Raw genomic sequence first — 20,489 nt, forward strand, 5'->3', positions numbered from 1 at the left:
GACTCCAGCTTCGGAGTCCTCTGCAATGTCATTCTGATTCTTTCTGTCTTTATAGTCACCAGATCCTCCTAAGGGAGTCTCCCATTGCCTCTTGGTTTTCACAGCAACCGGTGGTTCTTCTAAAACACCCCAATTGTCATCCCTACTTCCTGTCTCCCCTATGGCTCTCCTGCAAAGCTCAGATTTTGTCATTCCTTGACCAACCCCCTTCAAACACCTGGTGGAAAAATTCAACATCCTTAGCAGGTCACATGGCTTTCCATTATGTAGCCCAAACTCACCTTCTCTCCCTGACCTCTCCCCTTACAGACTTCCTCAACGGAAGTGTTCTACCTCCTTCACGTGTCTCACGTTTATCCTCCTTCTTGCATCACTCCTCTTATTCTCACTACCCTCTCCCTGCCCCCCACAGCTTCACATTTCTGAATTGAACTTCTCTCTTCTCAGCCAAAAGCAAATGAGACCTCCTCCAACCTTTCTGAGCCTGTCCTTGCCGTGCAGACCCCTGCCTGCTCTGAAGTTTCATGAAGCTTTACGTAGCACTCTCTACACATCACATGCACAAAGCCAGGGAGTGTGGTTACCGGTACACAAATTCTTACCTTCCCCCATGATGCAAACAGACCTGGAAGTAGGCAGACCATGGGCACAGCCAGTGGTAATGCTGATAAATGCTTAACAACCAGCTCTTAGGGGTGGGGGGAGCCCTGATTTGTAATGTTTGCCAGTTTCCATGGTGTAAATACTCCTGTCATCACCGTTTTCAAGCAACTGATGTGTTATCACTGAATGCAGAGTTGAGGAGAGATGAGCAAGAACACATCATGCAGCATTTTCACCATGCAGTAAAGGAGACATCAACTTCAAAAGCAGAGATAATAGCAAAATATAAAATAATTAGGAAGTGATGAACTGGGTATTTGTATCTTTTTTAAAATATGATTTATATAATTGCAAGTTCCTCATTTAAATTTTTTTTATTGAAGTATAGTTGATTTACAACGTTGTGTTAGTTTCAGGTGTACAGCAAAGTGATTCAGTTATACATAAGTATATCCTTTTTTTTTTTTAATCCTCCATTTTAAAAAATATTTATTTATTTATTTATTTACTTTTGGCTGTGTTGGGTCTTCGTTTCTATGCGAGGGCTTTCTCTAGTTGCGGCAAGCGGGGGTCACTCTTCATCGCGGTGTGCGGACCTCTCACTATCGCAGCCTCTCTTGCTGCGGAGCACAGGCTCCAGATACGCAGGCTCAGTAGTTGTGGCTCATGGGCCTAGTTGCTCCGCGGCATGTGGGATCTTCCCAGACCAGGGCTCAAGCCCATGTCCCCTGCACTGGCAGGCAGATTCTCAGCAACTGCGCCACCAGGGAAGCCCTGTAAGTCTATTCTTTTACAGATTCTTTTCCATTATACGTTATTACAAGATATTGAATATACTTCCCTGTGCTGTACAGTTTAATAGTGGTTATGTTTACTGATCACCTGAAAAATTCCTGGAAATTTATAAATCTGTTCTTGTGAGGTAGAACAAAAATCCTCCAGCACAGAAATCTCTTTTCTAGCCCTGAACAGCTTTGTGGGACCTTGAAATTACTTCACTTAGGGAGCTTTAGTTTTCTCATCTGAAATATAGTGATACAATATTAAGTTATTGAAAGGATAAAGCATTAATGGCCATGCTTCAGAGGTGGTTAGATCTCAAAAAATGGTAGTGCTCATTGTGGTATTAGGTCCATTTTGTAGACCCACAGTACTTAGGACTGTCTCTTATTTATAAGAAGAGTTTAGCATGTTTTTGCAGATAAGTTGTACAAATTACAAATTTTATTTTATTCCTATACATCTCTTAGTGTGCGGGATTTAGGGATTCTTTTGCCGTAAAAGAATTCCACCAGAGCAGAGGGGCTGCCTTCCTCTTTGTCTTAGGGCAGATCAGTGTCCACAATGGGCACACACAGGTCCAGTCTGGGAGACTGCTATATTAGACTCGGTGAAATTTGTTTATGGAAATCAACCCAACTTTTCTGTTCCCAGAAAAGTTTCATTTTTCTAACAGGTAGTCTTTTAGTGTAGGCTTTGATTCACTGTTACCAATAAAAACCATAACAGAGTTTTACCATTAGTCTAAATAAGTTTAATATTTTTATGTTTTTATTTTTTTAATTCTTATTGGAGTGTAGTTGATTTACAATGTTATGTTAGTTTCAGGTGTACAGCAAAGTGAGTCTGTTATGCATGTATGTATATCCAGCCTTTTTTTAGATTCTATTCCTATATAGGTCATTACAGAGTATTGAGTAGAGTTCCCTGTGCTATTCAGTAGGTCCTTATTACTTACCTATCTTATATAGTGTGTATTTGTCAATACCAATCTCCCAGTTTATCCCTCCCTCCCCTTTACCCCCGGTAGCCATGTTTATTTTCTACATCTGTAGTTCTATTTCCATTTTGTAGATCAGTCCCTTAAATAAGTCTATTATTTTTAAAAATAACTTTTTAAATCTGTAGGATGCTTTGTGGCTGAGTGATCAAAGCAGAAATGCTAGAGAAGCATATGCTTATAAAGCAGACGCCCTGCATCAGTAAGAACCAACCTGACGCCATCTCTCTTTGCACTGAGCAAAATTTGATGTGGTAACACTTGTAAAATTTGAACAAGCTGTTGTTTTGCAATGAAGTTGCTTGTCGTCAAGTTCGACCAAAAGTGTCTTGCTCTAGTGGCACAGGGACGTATAAGGAGTAGTTGGTCCTTGCCTTGTGAAGTCATTCTGTTTCCTAGCTCACCCAGTCCTTTCCATTTTATACTCTTTCTACCGTTTGTATCCATTCTTTTCCCACTGCCCTAGCACCTTGCTTCATTGATTATTTCACCTCCTCTTCCTGTCTCCAATTTCTCTTCTGCTGACTTTCTTCTGATGGCCCACATGCGTTCAAAACTTCCTCTAACCCAGCCCTGCACAGCACAGGCACAATCTCACTGGTCCTTATCATGTTGCTCTTCCTTTCAAACTTTTTGTTAAACACTTATCCATGCTCATTACCTCTACTTCCTCTCTTCCTCATTACCCCTACACTGAGTAAAATCAGTATTTCGGCCTCAATTCTACTGGAACTCTCCTGGTGAAACAAGCCAATGGCCTCCCAATCACAACACAAAGGCTGTCACCCCACTTTCACCAGGCAAACCCCTGCAGTACTTAACACCCCCCAGCCCTGGCCCTCTTCTTTTGTCAGTCTTCTTTTATGGAGAATTTTATTATATGACTCAACTATTACCAATTTGCAAAGAACTTCCCTGTCCACGTCTCAAGTCCTCATGTCTCCACATTCACATTTCCAACTGTGGGCTAGACATTTTCAAATGAATCCTAAAAATGTGCTGAAAATAGAACACAGCTGCCTCCCCTCAAAAAAAAAAAATGTTTTAACTATTCCTCTCTTTAGTCAACGGCATCATCAACCATCCAGGAAGTTAAAGTTAAAACCTGGCAATCATCTTTGATGTATCCGTTTATTTCATTCCCACTTACACTTACACATGAAACCCTGCAACTCCCTCTATAAAACTATACCCCCTCTCTTTCTAGTCCATTGATGCACTCTCCTAAGGCTTTTTATCATGTCCCACTTTGACTATTTCAATGTGGTTTTCTGGATTATAGATCTCCTCCATCTTCTCTGCCTCTAGTCTATCCTACACATTGCTTTCAAAAACCATGTTCCTAAACAGGAATCTGATATTACTCTATGCTCACAGTTCTAAAGACTCCCTACCAGGTAGGGAGTAAAGTACAAATGCCCAGCCCAACATTCAAATATTTATTTGGCCTCTACCTATCTTTGGAGTATTGTTCTGCATTACACTTCACTCCCAGAACCACCTCTGTTTGCCATTAATGCTCCACTCCCTGCCCCTGAAGAGACCTGGCTTTTCTCCTGTCACCCTATACCAAGACACCCCTTCTCTGTAATGCTTTTCACCCTTTGTCCTTCTCCCTCAGTTTATCTATCAGGGAACCAGCTCATATTCAGGTTTCCAGGAGCCCTCCCAAATCTCCCTGTTGGAATCCATCTTTTCTTCTTCCCTTGTGAATGCTCAAGGCCTCCATGGCATTTTGAACTGAAATCTATATGAACCTATAGCAGGTCTTTAAAAATTATATACACCACACACACTCCTTAAAAGCAGAGGTCTCTGTCTTACGCTTTTATCATTCACGGCACCAAAGTGTTTCCCACAAGATGAGCTCCTTGAGAATTTGATTGCGAACCTTGCAAAGTGCTTACTTCTGCTGTGCTAAACCACGTTCACTTGTCCTTACCACACCCTCAGCCATTGGAAGCAATAAAACCTGGACTCTGTCCTTTTTTTTTTTTTTTTTTACAGCTGTAGTGACTTTTACAGTACCTGTTTCCTGGTCACATGTTTATTTTGTGGTCAGCTGTTTTATAATAAATTAAACAAATTTCAGAACTCAGCCATCCTGGTGCCTGTGACAGCTCCTTGCAAAGCTCATGAAACTTACAGACCCTTGCCCCAAGCAGGCAAAGCACATAAGTAAATACAAACATTTATATGCAACTTCAGAAGGTTCACAGTCACTCCCCCTCCCTTGAAACCTATTGACAGGACAACTAGGAGGTCATTGAAGATAAGTTAAGAATCCTTGAACCAGGGGGATGTTGATAGTCATGAGAATTGTAAATGCAAAAAAAAATAAAAAATTCTAAAGCCACTTAAAACTTATATGACTATAAAAAATTAAGCAGTTAGCATGATTTAGAGCTCTCTTGAAACATCAGGAGCTGCATATCTCACCTCTAGAGTTCTAGAAAATTCAGGACGCCCTTCTAATATTAGTTATTAATTTTAATATTCTGTAACATTAATATTTACATTAATTATACAATCTTTAAATACACCTAAAATTTTTAGATCTAAAAAATTAGAACGGTGCTTAAAGCACTTTTTTAGGATAGCTTTTTGAATCTGAGGAGTTATAACGACAGTAATAAAACCATTTAAAATAATATTCTGTGATATAATTTAGTTATAATCTTGCCAACTTGTAAAAGTTCTATTTAAGAAACTAGTTATTATGTTCTCTTCACCGTCTATATTAGCAGTTATTTTAAATGGCAAAGCTGACTGAAAACTTCATTTTCTTTTCAAAACCAGGGCTCTGAAAACATCGATGTCTTTTCTAATTGCCAAAGAAATACTTGTTGGATTCATAATACAAAACACTAGTGAAACACACACACAAAAAAAAGAAAAGAAAAAAAGAACTAGTTATTACACTCTCTTAAACAAAAGCTTGAGAATCCTGATAGAATCTCGTTTTATTGTTTGTAAAATCTATTCCTCAGTTTCTTTATTGTAAAACCTCAAGATGGGTGTTTTTGATTTCCCTTATTCATTCATTCTTTCATTTCATCATTCTTTCACTGTTTGTAGGAAGCTTACTGTGCATTGAAACAGTTCTCGTTTCCAGGAAGACAAAGTTGAGGAAGATAAGTCCCATTTTCATGAAGCTTATTGTCTAGCAGGTAACAAACAAATCAACAGGTATTTTTAAAGTACGATAATCGCTATGAGATTACAAAAGGCAGGCTTCTGGGCTAGACTGTGATATTAGGGAAGGCTTCTTACAGGAAGTGGTACCCAGAGGAGGAGGAATCAAAGTAGATGTGTGATGGAGGGGACTAGACTCCCTGACAGCTCAACCATGGGAGCAGATTGAGAGGAAAGGAAAGGGAGTTTCATCATACCTCCATCTGTGTAAGAGGGGTTGGGAAGGGATGAGTTTGGAAAACAGGCAGAAATCTGATCAGGAGCATCTTTGGGCCATGTTTTAGAGCTTAGACACTGTGGAGAACCTCTGAAGTATTTTAAGCCAAGAAGTCACATGAGTCGATCTGTCATTTTAAAAAAGTCACCCTGACTTCACTGAAGAAAGGGAATTGGATGAGATGGGCAGACAAGTTGCTCCACTGCTAGAGTAACCTCACTGAGAGATGGTGATGGCCTAAAGGGCCATACAGGTGGACAGCCTGGCCTTATAGTCAGGGGGCATGATTAGTTCTCCCAAGTGTGTATGCTTTAGTTCCAGTGCTTCTCCAAGCTGATCAACAGAGCTCACGAGAGGATCTGGAGAAATGCCCGGCCCCCATGCTGTGAGTCCTGCCTTAATTATTAGTGACTTAAGTACTGATGAGTTTATATTCTAGGAGATCATCAGTCTCTCGTGCTCTACTACTGACAATTCTAACTTTGGAAACCAGCAGGCCATCTCGCAGGGAGAGAGGTCACATATCAGTTTACAAGCAAATTCAGCTGGTAGCCTTTCCCAGCAGAAACCCCGAAGTATCCACCTTGGCCTCTTACAACATTCCCTGGTAGGATTATCCCAGATGAATCTTCCACAGTAAAGATTTTCTCGATCATTCTAATCAGACTTGATTTCCCATTCCTCTGCATTCTCATAGAACTTTGCACTCTATAAAAATCTATCCTTTTCCAGATTTTAATATAGTTTATTTAAGCTTTTTGATATGCAAAAAATTGCACACATTTAACATATATATTTTGGTGAGTTTGGACATATGCATATGCTTGTAACAGCATCACTACAGTCAAGGTACAAAACAGATCACCTCCCAAAGTTTCCTTGTGTTCTTCTGTGGGCGTTTGTTGTCGGATTTTTTGGTAAGAGCACTTAACATATTCTCAACATATTTTAAAGTGCACAATACTGTATTATTAGTTACAGGTATAATATAGCTCCTTCAATCCTGCAACTTGTATCCTGACCTTTTTTGGCCAAGAATAGCCAGTAACTAGTCAGTTGATCCACTTGAACACACCACACTAACTCACTTTTAAAGCAGCCTACCTCCCTTTTGTTACATACTAGTAAATTCCTGTGCGTTGATTATGATAGTTTGATCTGATCCATTTTTTAAATTTGTATATAAATTTATATATAAAATTCAATAAAATGCCAAAAAATAAAAAAGAAATGAGACAGCCTATATCTTTGCACAGGAAAATGAAAATCAGTATGAACATTGGCTCAGAGAGGACCAGAGGTTGGAGAATATCGCCTTGTCACACGTGGAAGAAGAACATCTAATTTCTAGATTTTTTTCCCTGGGATGCTAAAACATCAGAATAACGCAAACTGTAATCCAAGGAAGAGTAGAGGCAGAAAGGTAATGGGGTGCTTGCAAATAATCCACTAGAGGCAAAGAAGAAAGGGCCTTAAAGGAAGCACAACATCGTAACAGTTATGGGTATAATATTTACCATATGTCCCATATGTTTTCAAATTACAAAAGTGCAACTCTTTCCCACAGCCCATTTGCAACTGGACCTGACAACCCAGGACCACAGAAATCAAAGGCTGTAATCTACTATAAATTCTGCCACGCTAGATGGAACGAATATCTGTCAGCCTTTTTTACTTAAACTTCTCTTCCTTTAAGAGAGCAGCATCTGGCTCTAAACTGCACATTTAATTGAAAAATCCTTTAATAATAGCATTAATTTTCATCATTCTGCATTCCGGCCGGCTGTGACAGGGAACAAGGCCCACATGTGTAAGGAGGCTAGACTGCAGAGAGGAGGGGGTGGGGCGTGGAGGGAGCCAAGGTGAGGGTTCAGGCAGCACGCTCTGCCAGCAGCCCGGCCCTACGATAGAATCAGGTGCTGTGGACGCGTTATGATTAAGGAATAAAGGTTCAAGTTTTTGTTTTGATTTTTTAATTGATGATGTCTTTTAAACAGGACAGTGCTCTTGAAGCTTATCACAAGCAACCTGGGCACTTGGGAAGGATAACCTAACAGTGATGACGAAGGCCAAGGACCCCTATCCTAATGATCTTATTTTCTGTGCTCATTTTACCTCGTGTCAGTGTTTCTCTTTCTAAAGAATGGGTTCCTTTCCACGGAGAAGGTAAAAAGGGGACCCTATTGAAGTAGATGTGTCCCCCAGGCCACACTCCTCCACTGCATCCCCAGTGGGGTGGAAGCGGGGCCTGGAGGGAGGTAGGGAGGGGGGGAACCCCCTTGGCCCCTAGCAAGTTCTTCCCTAGAGCTTAGAGACTGACCCAGAAAACAGATGAGCGACTAATCCAGAAACCGAGGCTGTCCCGGGGATGCGCTTAGCGATGCACTACAGTGATACGCCTGGCGGCCCAGGAGAGTTGGGGGTACACACTAGCAGCATGGGGCCGGGACGGGGTTAAGGGCAGGAAGGGAAAGAGATTTAGGAAAGTGCCCCTTCCAGCACAGAAAAAAGAAAACCCTCTTTTGTTTGGCCTTCCCAGTGCCTGGGGAACTTGAAGATGAAAGTCCAAACCTTCACTTTTGTTTGTGAAGCACACACACCCTGGGGTGTGGATTCCTTCGCTGTTGCCATGACCAACTGCCTGTCACACTGAGTTACAAGTCCGGTTCTCTCCCCGCCCTTCTCCTGCTGGCTTAAAATAGCCTCGAGTTTTACTTCTCCATTTCAGGAGACAGAGAAAGAACTGTGCTTCTTAGGGTTTCTAAGCAGATGATCTAATTTTAAAGCAGAGCAAATCTACATGAAGAGTAGTGAAGAATATCTTATTTTTGTATTCAGTGCCTTTCCGATGTTCCTTGTTGTTTTATTTAAAGCTGTGTTTAGTGCATTAGCAATGCATAACAATAACCGCTTAACAAACACTACAAAACGGAAACTCAAGTAGGTGGCCCCTGGGGTAAAAAAAAAAAAAAAAAGGAAGAAAGAAAGAACAGAAAGACAATTCTCTTGGACTCAAAGAAATATTTTCCTAGCTATTATTTCACAGAAGTTTTCTAATATGTAACCAAAAAAAAAAAAAAAAAGGAAGGTCTTTTGAAAAGTGGTCTGTGGTCTGACCTCTCTTCAAATTTAAATTTTATTACCCAGTAATCATACTGCTCAAAAATCTCCTTAACTGGCTGAAAAAAAATCAGACAAGAAGACAAGGCTGGGCTTTCTGCTCAGCTTCAGAAAAGCTTTAAAGTTCCTTAAGTGACTAAGTGATGGCAACGGAACTGAGGTGTCTCCACCAGCCCATCCCCCCTTGGTCACTGCCCCGCAAAACTACACTATAAACCCCTTGGGCCACAGATTTTCTCCCAAAGTCTCTAGAAGTGTCCCTGGCACCTAAGAGGTGCTCAACAAATATCTGAACTAGAGAAATGGAATTGTTTGTAAAGGGGGCTTGAGGGGAGGGTTCAAAGTCACAAGATAAAGATGATACAGCTTCCAGGAAGATGTGAGAAAAAAGTCTGTGCTAGGGTTTTTGATTTTTAATAAGATGAGCTCGTTTTTTCTCTCTATCAGATTCCTTTTCTTCCCACCATGCAAGTTGGTAGTGTGAGCTAAGCTTATTTTTTTAAGGGCTGCACAAGGTCATATTCTAGCAAAACTCCAAGCATTTTGTTTCCAAAAATACCAAACACTCAACGTAGACAAAATATCCTTGCAACAATGCCCGAAGAGAGAAAGATTGGAAGTTAGGAAGAGACTCTTCTGGCTGGCTGGAGGGAAGCTGGTGAGCTAGAGATGGTGGATTCTCATCAGAGGCAGAGCTGTGAGGCTGGGAGAGCCCGGGGAGTGGGGGGTGGGGAGGGTGGGGCAGCCAGTCAGGGCTGGTTTAGGAAGAGGACACCTCGGGCAGCCCAGGGAAGATGCTCCTGTACCAAGTGTGATGTGGGAGCCCCGGCGTCCGCTGGGTCTGTCCTGCAAGCACGATGACCCTCAGGATAGATGTCAGAAATTGATTTAAACACAGTCCCCCACTTCCAACACCTTGACCCTCCTCAAACTCCTTTAATACAGATCTGGAAAGGCGGGAGAGGGCATCAAACCCTGAGGTCAACACGTCCTGCCAGCTGTGCACGGAGGGGCCCTAAAATTGGCGCATATTAAATAAAGTGTTCTCTCACCTAAGTTGAGTTCAGGAACCGAGAGTCGCCCTAGGTATACATAGTGTTTATCCCAAAGCAAGCACCAATGGGCTTTATGTGAATTTATAACAGGAAGCTCATACTTCGAAGAAACATCACGCTTCTTTAGGCGTGACCTCTGCCCCACTGACCACCCTAGCCCCCTCATGCAGCCCCGCCGTGCACCCAGCGCCACAGCACTCTCACCTCTACCAGAGCCACCACCCAGCGTGGGTGTCCTCAGCAGCAGGGATCTCCTTCACGCCTCTCACCGTGACACTTCCAAGGCCTTTCCCTCAGCCCATGTGTTGACTTTGCCTGTCTTCAGCCTGGCTGCCATTTTGCACTTGGTTTTCTTATTCAGTCTTTCCCCATCATCCCCCCTGTATCTACCCCAATCCACACCTCCTCCTAGTACTCGAATTACTGTAATATTTTCACATCATTGCTCTTTCCGCCCCTGGTCTCTACTCATGAACCTACTTTTTGTAATTGAAGTATAGTTGCTGTACAATATGCGTGACAGGTGTATGATATAGTGATTCACAGTTTTTAAAGGTTATACTCCATTTATAGTTATTATAAACTATTGGTTAGCTACCGCATGTTGTCCAGTATATTATCCTTGTAGCTTATTTTATAGCTGATAGTTTGTAACTCTTATTCCCCTACCCCTATATTGCCCTTCCCTTTCCCTCTCCCCGCAAATAACCACTAGTTTGTTCTCCATATCTGTGAGTCTGCTTCTTTTTTGTTATATTCATTAGTTTGTTTTATTTTTTTAGATTCCACATAAGTGATATCATACAGTTTTTATCTTTCTCTGTCGGACTTATTTCACTTAGCACAATGCCCTCCAAGTCCATCTATGTTGCCACAAATGGCACAATTTCCTTCCTTATGGTGGGGTAGTATTTGCGAATCTATTATTTCTACCTCTTCAGCGTTAGTCTAATTAAGACCTTGCATCTATTCTGTTCCTCTATTCAGAATATTTTCATGGTACTGACCACACTAAGAAAATAGTCCATCTTCCGTTCATTCAGGCAACAAATTACAGTAGAACAGTTACTAGGTTCTAGATACTGGAGACTCAGTGAGGAAAAGGGACAAAGTTCCCTCTTGATTTGTGGAACTTTAGATACTTTAGCCACGTCATCCCTGAGATGGCAACATACACCAAGCCCACAACTATTTACATTGCAGCGGGGCATGAAGAAGTAACTGAGACAGCACATCAGCCCCTGGGGAGCAAGCAGCCGCTTCGAGCGACCCATTCCTTGCCCACAGCAGACCCACCCTTCCAGGACCGGAAGGAGTATGAGTCCTTCAGCTCGTGCATTTCACCCCTTTTTCTTATTGGACTTGGTGCTCATTTTAATAAAAGCATCTCATCTATGCACTAGAATATAAGCCTCTGCCCCAATGGCATAGACCCCCTCTTTGGGCTTATTCTCAGCTTTCTATCCAGCACCTACCAGTGTCTGCCATACAGCCTGTTCAACAAGTATTTTTGGAATAGATGAGAGATGGAGTGAATAAATGCACTGCTATTCTCAAATAGTGCCATTGCAAATGGCAAAATACCTACGTTCCTGAGAACAGGAACAAAGTATAAATTTTATTTCGTGTTTTCTACTGTATATGGTCTCACACATATTTTCCCATAGATACTTATTGAATTAAATGATTGCATTCTCCTTCTGTGGGGATAGTAAGGATTGTAAGCATACCATAAACGTTACCCAAATGTGGATGCTCATTTGAAGCATTTTACCCCTATGATTGTGTTTAATCCTCACAACAACACCTTGGTGTAGATGTTGTACCTATTTTACAGAAGAGGACACTGAGGCACAGAGAATGATGTACTGAATCTAAGATCAGTTCTTAAGTGGAAGAGCCAGTATTCAAGTAGCAGTTGGCTCCCCCTTTGGACAAGCTGCCCCCGGTAGGATGGCAGGTAACCAAGGTTCTTCCTTCAGTCCAAATTCTTTGAGCATCTACAGTGTGTCAACAGTTGACCAGCCGAATGAATCAAACTAACAGCCTGCTTTAAAGGCTATCATCACCTAGGGATTAAGACACAAGAACATTTTAGTTCAATGAGATCAGTGTGCTAATGAAATCATAAGCATGGAGCCATGAGCGCCCAGGCACAAGGCACATCACCAACCACCTGGGAGAGGTCCGAGGCAGCTTTGTAGGGAGAGCCATGTTTAGGAGTCATCTTGGAAAAAAAAAAATGTATAACACACCATGCAGTTGACAGGGAGATAGACCTCCAGCTCATAGGAACAGCATTTGTCAATTCCAACAGATCTGGGAGCATAAAAGTAGTAGAAATTTTAGGAAATGTACCACTAGTTTTGCATAGCTTGAGCTGAGAGACCTGTGTGAAGGGATTAAGCTATAATTAAAGGCAATGGTTAGGGCCTCCCTGGTGGCGCAAGTGGTTGAGAGTCCGCCTGCCGATGCAGGGGATACGGGTTCGTGCCCCGGTCTGGGAGGATCCCATATGCCGTGGAGCGGCTGGGCCCGTGAGCCATGGCCGCTGAGCCTGCGTGTCCGGAGCCTGCGCGTCCGGAGCCTGTGCTCCGCAACGGGGGAGGCCACAACAGTGAGAGGCCCGCATACCGCAAAAAAAAAATAAATAAATAAAGGCAATGGTTAGAAGTGGACATCTTCATATGCCACAGAAAGGATGATGACCTTATCTTGGTGTATTTTAAGCAGGAGAGGGATATTAGAGATGCCTTTTTGAAAGGCTGTGAATGGAACAGAACAGCAGGAACAAGTGACTGAGGAGGACACAGACAGGGGACCGCCATGCGCTGACAGTAGGGATGGGAACAGAGACCATAAACAGAGCCTTGTTAGGAGGATGAATTTTCTGACTAAATGCCTGGCCAGAACGGAAGGACTGAGGAACACTCAAGATTTCTGGTTTGAATTTTGAATAAGTGAGGGCTTTTTCCAGTGACTTAGGAAATACCTTCTTGGGCTGGAGGAAGTTCATGATTTCAGTTTTGAAACATTACTGTCCAGGTGGTGGTAGCCTTTCAGCAGTTGTATGGACGCCATCTGGAGTGTAGAGGTGACTTTCAGATTTAAGGTACAGATTTGAAGTCATCAGCATAGAGGCAGCCATTCGTGAGGTCCAGTGCAGCCTCTCTGCAGAGAATATAAAGTCTCAAGACATGCGCGTGAAGCAAAGCTTCAGGGTCTTTCTGACAGTGGGACTCTGTGTGACCAAACAGGTCACATCCTCATGAAGCCAACTCTGAGGGGAAGAAGAATGGAGACTAAAAGTGGAGACTCCGGGAACACTAAAGACAAAGGACATGCTTTGGAGGATGAGGAGGGAAGCATGGCCGTGAACTCCAGTACAAATGGGGGATGAGTTTACATCGCAAGTTGGCAGAAAACTTTACTGTCTGAAGTGTGGGCATTTTCTCCCAGGAGACTGTGAAACAAAGCCTGCATTAGACTTTGAAGTTTATTAAATCCCCAGTCAGAACAGACATTAGACCCATTATCCTGAGCCTCCTAAGAGAGTCCAGTGTATGACACTATTACAGACATGTAGGACATGTAGAAGACAGAAGGCTGATTCTCCCCACACACTTGCATCCAGACCACCAAGGACACAGACTGGAGGCCCAGCCCCTTCACAGGGCATTGAGGACTTGGAGAATTTACCTCCATCTGAGATTTGGCCCTCAGCTTTACAAGCAGCTACTTGGGAGCAGAAGCACATTTTCCAAGCTCATTAGACTACAGCATCAAGCAAGACTGTCCATTTAATAATTTCAGAGAAGTAACACTACTCCACAGTACATTCTGTCCCTACAGTTAAGCTATAGGAAAACCCAACTTGTAATCAGGAGCCTTTTCACTGAGATACCAAGAAGAATGACGGAGTGGGGACCCAACTGGGTGGTGTGTTCAGCTCTCTGTAATGAGTCAACTTACTCATTAAATATGAGAATTTATTGCTGCAGAAGCCCAAATACTTCAAATTGGCAGACCTATCGGGGGAAGACAGACCATGATCAGAATGTTCTATTTTAAACACAGACTCAGAACCACATGCTTAGAAGAATTGGGTATTTTCATGGCATCGCGCAAAGAGGCACCAAGGTGTCCCCTCCCTTCCCAGATGGGAAGCCTTTATCCATTAGGACCACAACAGTGGAGGCTTCTTGGCCAAGGTCACATCCATCAGCATCGCATCAGGGACACTAACTAGTGGAACTGGGCACTGGAAATTTTCCCAGCCAGTATCCTCTCTTCAAGGGATGCTAGCAACATATTTGTGTTAAGACTCAGTCCATCAGACTCAATTGTCTAATAGAAATACTCTCCTCCAGATATGGAAATGCATTTAATCTAGTTTAGAGCTCTGTTCTGCAGGCTCAGAAGTCCTCTAGATTCCTTTAAATGGTCATTTTGCACATCTACACTCGGCTTAGTTAGGTCTTGACATTGTAGCTGAACATTCAAAGGACAGGTTTATCCCCTCCCTTTCTGAAGAAAGGTAGGCGTGTCTGTGTCCCTTAATGTCTGAAGACTTAAGAAATTCAGCATTGAAGTCAAGGTTAGAAATCTTGTGTGCTGGATCTCAGCCTGTGTTCTTTCCTCTGAAGCAGCTGTTGGTTCTGATTAAGTTTGCTAAGATGGTTTCCTTTTCAATTCTGAGTCTCTGATTCTGGAGGATTCTCTGTGCAGAGGCCATGAGTATGAGTGATTATGGGGAAGGAAACAAAAGGGAGTTTCTACTCTTAAGGGCTTATAGTTTTCAGATCTGTATCCTCAAGTTCTGATTTAGATTTTTTCTTTTATAAATTTATTTTTTAATTCTTATTTATTTATTTTTGGCTGCACTGGGTCTTCGTTGCTGTGCATGGGCTTTCTCTAGTTGCAGCGAGCGGGGGCTACTCTTCATTGTGGTGTGCAGGCTTCTCACGTCTGTGGCTTCTCTTGTTGTGGAGCACAAGCTCTAGGCGCGTGGGCTTCAGTAGTTGCAGCACACAGGCTCAGTAGTTGTGGCTCATGGGCTTAGTTGCTCCACGGCATGTGGGATCCTCCTGGACCAGGGCTCAAGCTCATGTCCCCTGTATTGGCAGGTGGATTCTTAACCACTGCGCCACCAGGGAAGCCCCGATTTAGATTTGAACCCAGGTTCTGACATTTTTGAAACTTGAATCATATTTTAAGTTACATTCAGAATAGAAGTGACACTCAGAGCTATGATTAGCCTGTTCTTTGGTTTTCCCTTTCTCCCTTCCTAGATTTCTCAGTGGTTTTGAGTATGATCTCCAGACCAAGCATCAGCATCACCTGGGAACTTGTTAGCAACACAAAGTCTCGGTTCCAATGCCCTTTCACTGAATCAAACTCTGGGACAGGACCCACTAGTCTGTTTTAACAAGCCCTCTACCTGATTTGGATGCACACTCAAGTTTAAGAACTAGTGCTCTAGCCTTTGCATGTTCTACTAAACATTAAGCTTTTAATAAGAAAGACAAGGGCAATTATAATTTAGCTTTTAGATGAAGTTGTGGTTATCTTTAAGTATACTAGGTTATAGTTGGTTAAAATAATTTAACCAAGATAAGCTGCTTGTTTTCACTTAGAGAATCCCTGACCCACATTATCTTAGGCATAGTTAATATTCTAGGAAAGTCCTCCGACACTATTTGGAAAGGCTCAAATAATTCCCTGTTAAAATATATCAATGGGTTTAAAAGAGACCTGACTAGATTGATCAAACAAAATAGTTAACATCCTCCGATGCCATTTCAACATCCCTCCTCTCAAGCCTCAACTATACAGATCCACATAGTTTTATATAAACGTCAAGCTCTAAATAAGCACTCCGAGGATGACTGTGAATAGTAACGGTTTCACAGATAGGAGGACAAAGGTCCTCAGAGAATAAGAAATGCGAATGACACAAAAAGGAGTAATTTAATATCATGTTAACTCGTTCTATATGATACAAGGTAATGCTGCATCATGGCAAAGACACGGTGTAAAGTATTCCCATATGATTTGAGGACCATTAATCTCAGAATTCCATATTTCATAACATCAACAAACCAGAAGAACCTCATCCACTTAAAGTACAGAACAGTGAAAAGAACAAATGTCTTGTGAAGAGTGGAAATGAGAACAATGTGTGTGAGGTTAGACAGTGGAAGTAAGACGCGGATGCCAGGCATGAAGTAATTATTTCTGCAGCACCGTTACTGTATTTAGTTTACAAGCATGTCAGGGTGTGCAGTCCAGGCACATTTTAGAAAGGAAAGCCCGATCTACACGATGTGTGGTGAAAGTGGCCTCAGACAACGGCAAGCTCCATAGAAGACGTAAGATTGAAACTTTGAAGACAAAGCTTTTCTGCCCAGAGTATCCACAGGTGAGACATGCCTGTAACCCATTTAGACCCACTGTGAGCTTTCATGAATCAAATTTTGTCTTCAACTATAACCTGAATTCCTATCTCATAATCCCTTTATTTAGAAACAAAATGAAAGCAAGTTATGAAATTTAAAATTGCGACCACAATGGATCAACAGTAAATGTGCTCTAATTTTGTTCTTTTAATCTAGGTTGATCTCATGTTCTGGATATTTACTATTTAGGTAAATGATGTATGAGATGCTGTGTTCAAGTTAAGACGTAGTTTTTTTCCCTCCTCACATGAGTTTCTGAAATAAGCAACGGTATGAAGAATCCTTAAGTACTCAGTCATAGAGTATAACACTGTAAGAGTAGAAAATTCTAAGCTGCTTGGTGGTATTACAAATTAAGGAACTGGGACTCAGGCAGGCAAGTGACTTATTCATGCTCTCAGAGCTAGGAATAGTTAGATCCAGAACTTGCCCCTCAACCTAGTGACCATAGGTAAGCCCATGCTGTCCCCTCCAAAGTGGGCACTTAGGGCAGAGGTAATACCAAGAGGGAAAGGTGGAGACCGGTTCCCTGCAGAATGGCCTTCTGGAAAGTTCCATGGAGGTCAGTCTGGGGTAGGACTCGGGCATCAGGCAGCTGTACAGACTGAACTGACAGCTCAAACCATAGTTTCTGCCACCGCAAGTCCTGCACTTCGGTCCCCTGTTGACACCAGTCAAGGGGCTGGGGTATCCCCAGTCATGGCGTCCCATGTTGGCGCTCCTCCCCTGCACCCCTGTGCTGGGGTCTGACGTCTGGCCATGCCGGGTTCCTGGGCACTGGCTTAGGAAGCAGTGGGACCCCAGACACCCCCTCTGGTGCTTTGGTCCCTCTGAGTATTTGAAGAACCCCCTCCCCGACTCCTGGCGTGTAAGCTGCTTGTGGCTTCATGACAGTATCATGGCCATGACGCTGTCATCACTCCAGAGCATTTCCATGTTTGGAATTTCTTTTGAATCATGTCGTAAGCCTTTCTTTGGAATATTGTCAGTGGTGGACAATCTTCACACTTTATTTCTGGAAGGAGAAAAAAAGACAGTGGCTATTCAGAGCCAAGTGTGGTGAATAAGGGTGAGTGATCGAGCTGGGTAATGCTACTGGGTTGAAATAAGTGCTGTACTCAGAGAAATAGATGGATTGTTATTCGGCTCATAAACTGACTCTGAAAGCAATTCCAAGAGAAGACTTGAGTAACATCATTACACAGATTCTAAATCTTAAGGAAGGTATTTTGAAGGACAGTACTTATTTGCATGGATGAGTTTTCTTTAAAAGATTTCAGATTCTATCCACAAAGACAAACATGATATATTAACTATTTTCAACTCATTTATTTGCATCTTCATCTCCCTAAGATAATTTCCATATACCTACTTGCTTAGCAAAACAAAATATTGACACCTTGAAACATTAAAATAGGATTCAATATTGAACCAAGTAGTAACTCTATGCCAAAAAGATAGATTAGAAACACTGCTCTTACCAAGTCCTACAAACTCAAGATTTATGACAAGTTCAGGTCATGCTTTCCAAACCTGTGCTTCAGTAAATCCAAGGGCAAACACGTGACAACCCAGTCAGTAATATTTGCAAAGACTTGTCCATCGGTTATTTGTTAAGCTACATTGCACACTGAGGTTGGTGAAGTGAACTGATCAGCCTGTTGTTTCAGTAACAAATAGGCAGCCTGCTGATCCGTGGGGTTCCCTAGACTCGACCTGAGATCAGAGCCTGGGGAACAGCCTCAGGAACACCTGAGTCAACTATTCCCAAATTCTCCGTTGTGTTTCTCCTCTTGTGGTTTTCTAGGAGACGATGCGGAGGAGTGAGTGATGAGAGAATGAGAGGATAGAGACAGATGTCAATTGCAATATGATTAAAAATGTTAAGTCATCTGACTCAGCAGTGGTATTAACAGCTCAGTAGTAGACATCAACTAAGTAAATATAGTGATAATATCTCCTTTCTAAGGAGAAGAACTTCAATAGAATCAGTTTGTTTCCTCAAAGTATTCCTTAAACTACTCTTTAATATACAACAATGCCTTCTTCAGGTTGTTATTTATATTTACTTTCTTTTAGGTTTCCATGTTTATTTTGCATATATTGAAACCATTTATCATTTGATAAAGTTTGGGTATACCTTCTCCTTTGACAGTAGTGATACCCCCTTTGTTTGAAGAAAACTATATTATATAATATAATTATAATTATAATTATAGTTATAAGATTATATAACTTTATTACAAATAATTATACTCAAATGCTAACAAGACGAGTGCTATTTATTGTGACTCATCAGCAAATGAGAGTCATCTATGTTGATTTGTTAAGTGAAGCCAAAACAATTCCCCAATACTATTCTGGAGGGAAAATGAAAGTAAAAACATCTACATTTCCAATTAGAAAAAGCAACTTGCCAAAAAAGTAGTAAATTCTAGAGTTTGACCTTGACTTGTCTTTACTTTTCCACACACAGGATTTAAAAGGAGAATTTTACATTTATGTTCTTTGCTCAAAAGTTTATTCTTTCAGTTACTAAACATAAGTATTACAGCAAAGAACTTTGTCAGTTTTTCCTGTGTATTAAGACATTAAAATGCCTTTCCATAAACTTTAATCCTCATGAAATTAAGATCCAGTCACATACTATTATAATATTGAATTGTGGGTTGTCCCCCCTCTTTTACCCTACTTGGTCATTCAATCTATAATAATCATTTCCCAAAGATACTCCCCGTTCTAAACCGATACACCAATACAGAATTAAGAACAAACAAGAATGAGTTTACATCCTTAAGGAGAGAATATTATCCCGACTCAGCCTGACTGAAGTTACCACGTATTTGCAGTAAAGATAAAAATATTCAGGTTTAAGATATCTGAAACATTCTTAAACACGCAAATCTGGAAGGCCTGCTGAGATTTAACTCAACATCGTCCAGTAGTTCGTGCTTCTCTAGGGGTCAGAGTGTAGTTTTTGTTTTCAATATTTGATTATACACCTGCCATCTTTTGAGACCAGTTCTACATTAAATGGAGTAAACATTTTTTGGTTAAAAAATTAATGACATATTTTTCATGTGCTTGTAAAAATGGACTTCAGTTGATGGGATAAAATAGTAAACAGAATATTAAGAAAGGAGAAGTATTAAAAGGTATTTAATGTAAAAGCATTTAATGCCATTTGTAATTAAAATGACAGTGGCTCAACTTAGCAGTCTGTAGAATTGAATTTCAGGAGCAAAGTCACAGGAGCTACAGTGCAGTTTTCACCCTTATTTGATAAAAGCTTAAAAAGCCCTCTATGAGTTCTTAGGGTTGGATTTGAATCAGGCATCTGACTTTCTATGATCACATTAGTCTGAATAAGTTTCAGGTTTCAGCAGTCACCTTAGGAAGCAAGACCTTGAGGGAATGGTGCCCAGGGCAGGCATCTTTTTGATGGGATGAGAAAGATACAGAGAAATAGGAAGCTTTTGGAGCTCAGATCCAGAGAGGGGAGAGGGAATGTGCTCTATGGGGAGGGACACACTTGCTCAGGTGGTTAAAGACAAATTTCATGTGATGATCCTCTTTCCTGGGGCCAATCCAAGAGAAGCCACAATTCACCGCTGGGACAGAGCCTGGGAAAGATAGATGGAAAGTGAGAATTATACTCAGGTGCTCATCCCAGCGTTTTGGCTTTCTTTACTGCTATTTTGCTGTTTCCTTGTCCCTTCATTTTCTTCTTTTCCTTAAGGTACTTTTGACAAACCAAAAAAGGGTATTTGTTCAATAGATACACACCACTATATATAGAATAGGTAAACCAGGACCTACTGTATAGCACATGGAACTGTATTCAGTATCTTATAATAACTTATCATGGAACAGAATATGAAAATAGATATATGTGTAACTGAATTACTTTGCTGTACACCTGAAACATAACATTTAAGTCAAGTATACTTCAATAAAAATAAATGTATGTTTAACAACAACAACAAAATTAGTGTTCCAAGCATGAAGAAATTCACTCTGGAAATGGACTTTAATTCCTTAGGGTAGGTCCGAACGTTAAA

This window comes from Mesoplodon densirostris, chromosome 17, assembly GCF_025265405.1.
Source record: "Mesoplodon densirostris isolate mMesDen1 chromosome 17, mMesDen1 primary haplotype, whole genome shotgun sequence".
Taxonomy (NCBI): Eukaryota; Metazoa; Chordata; class Mammalia; order Artiodactyla; family Ziphiidae; genus Mesoplodon; species Mesoplodon densirostris.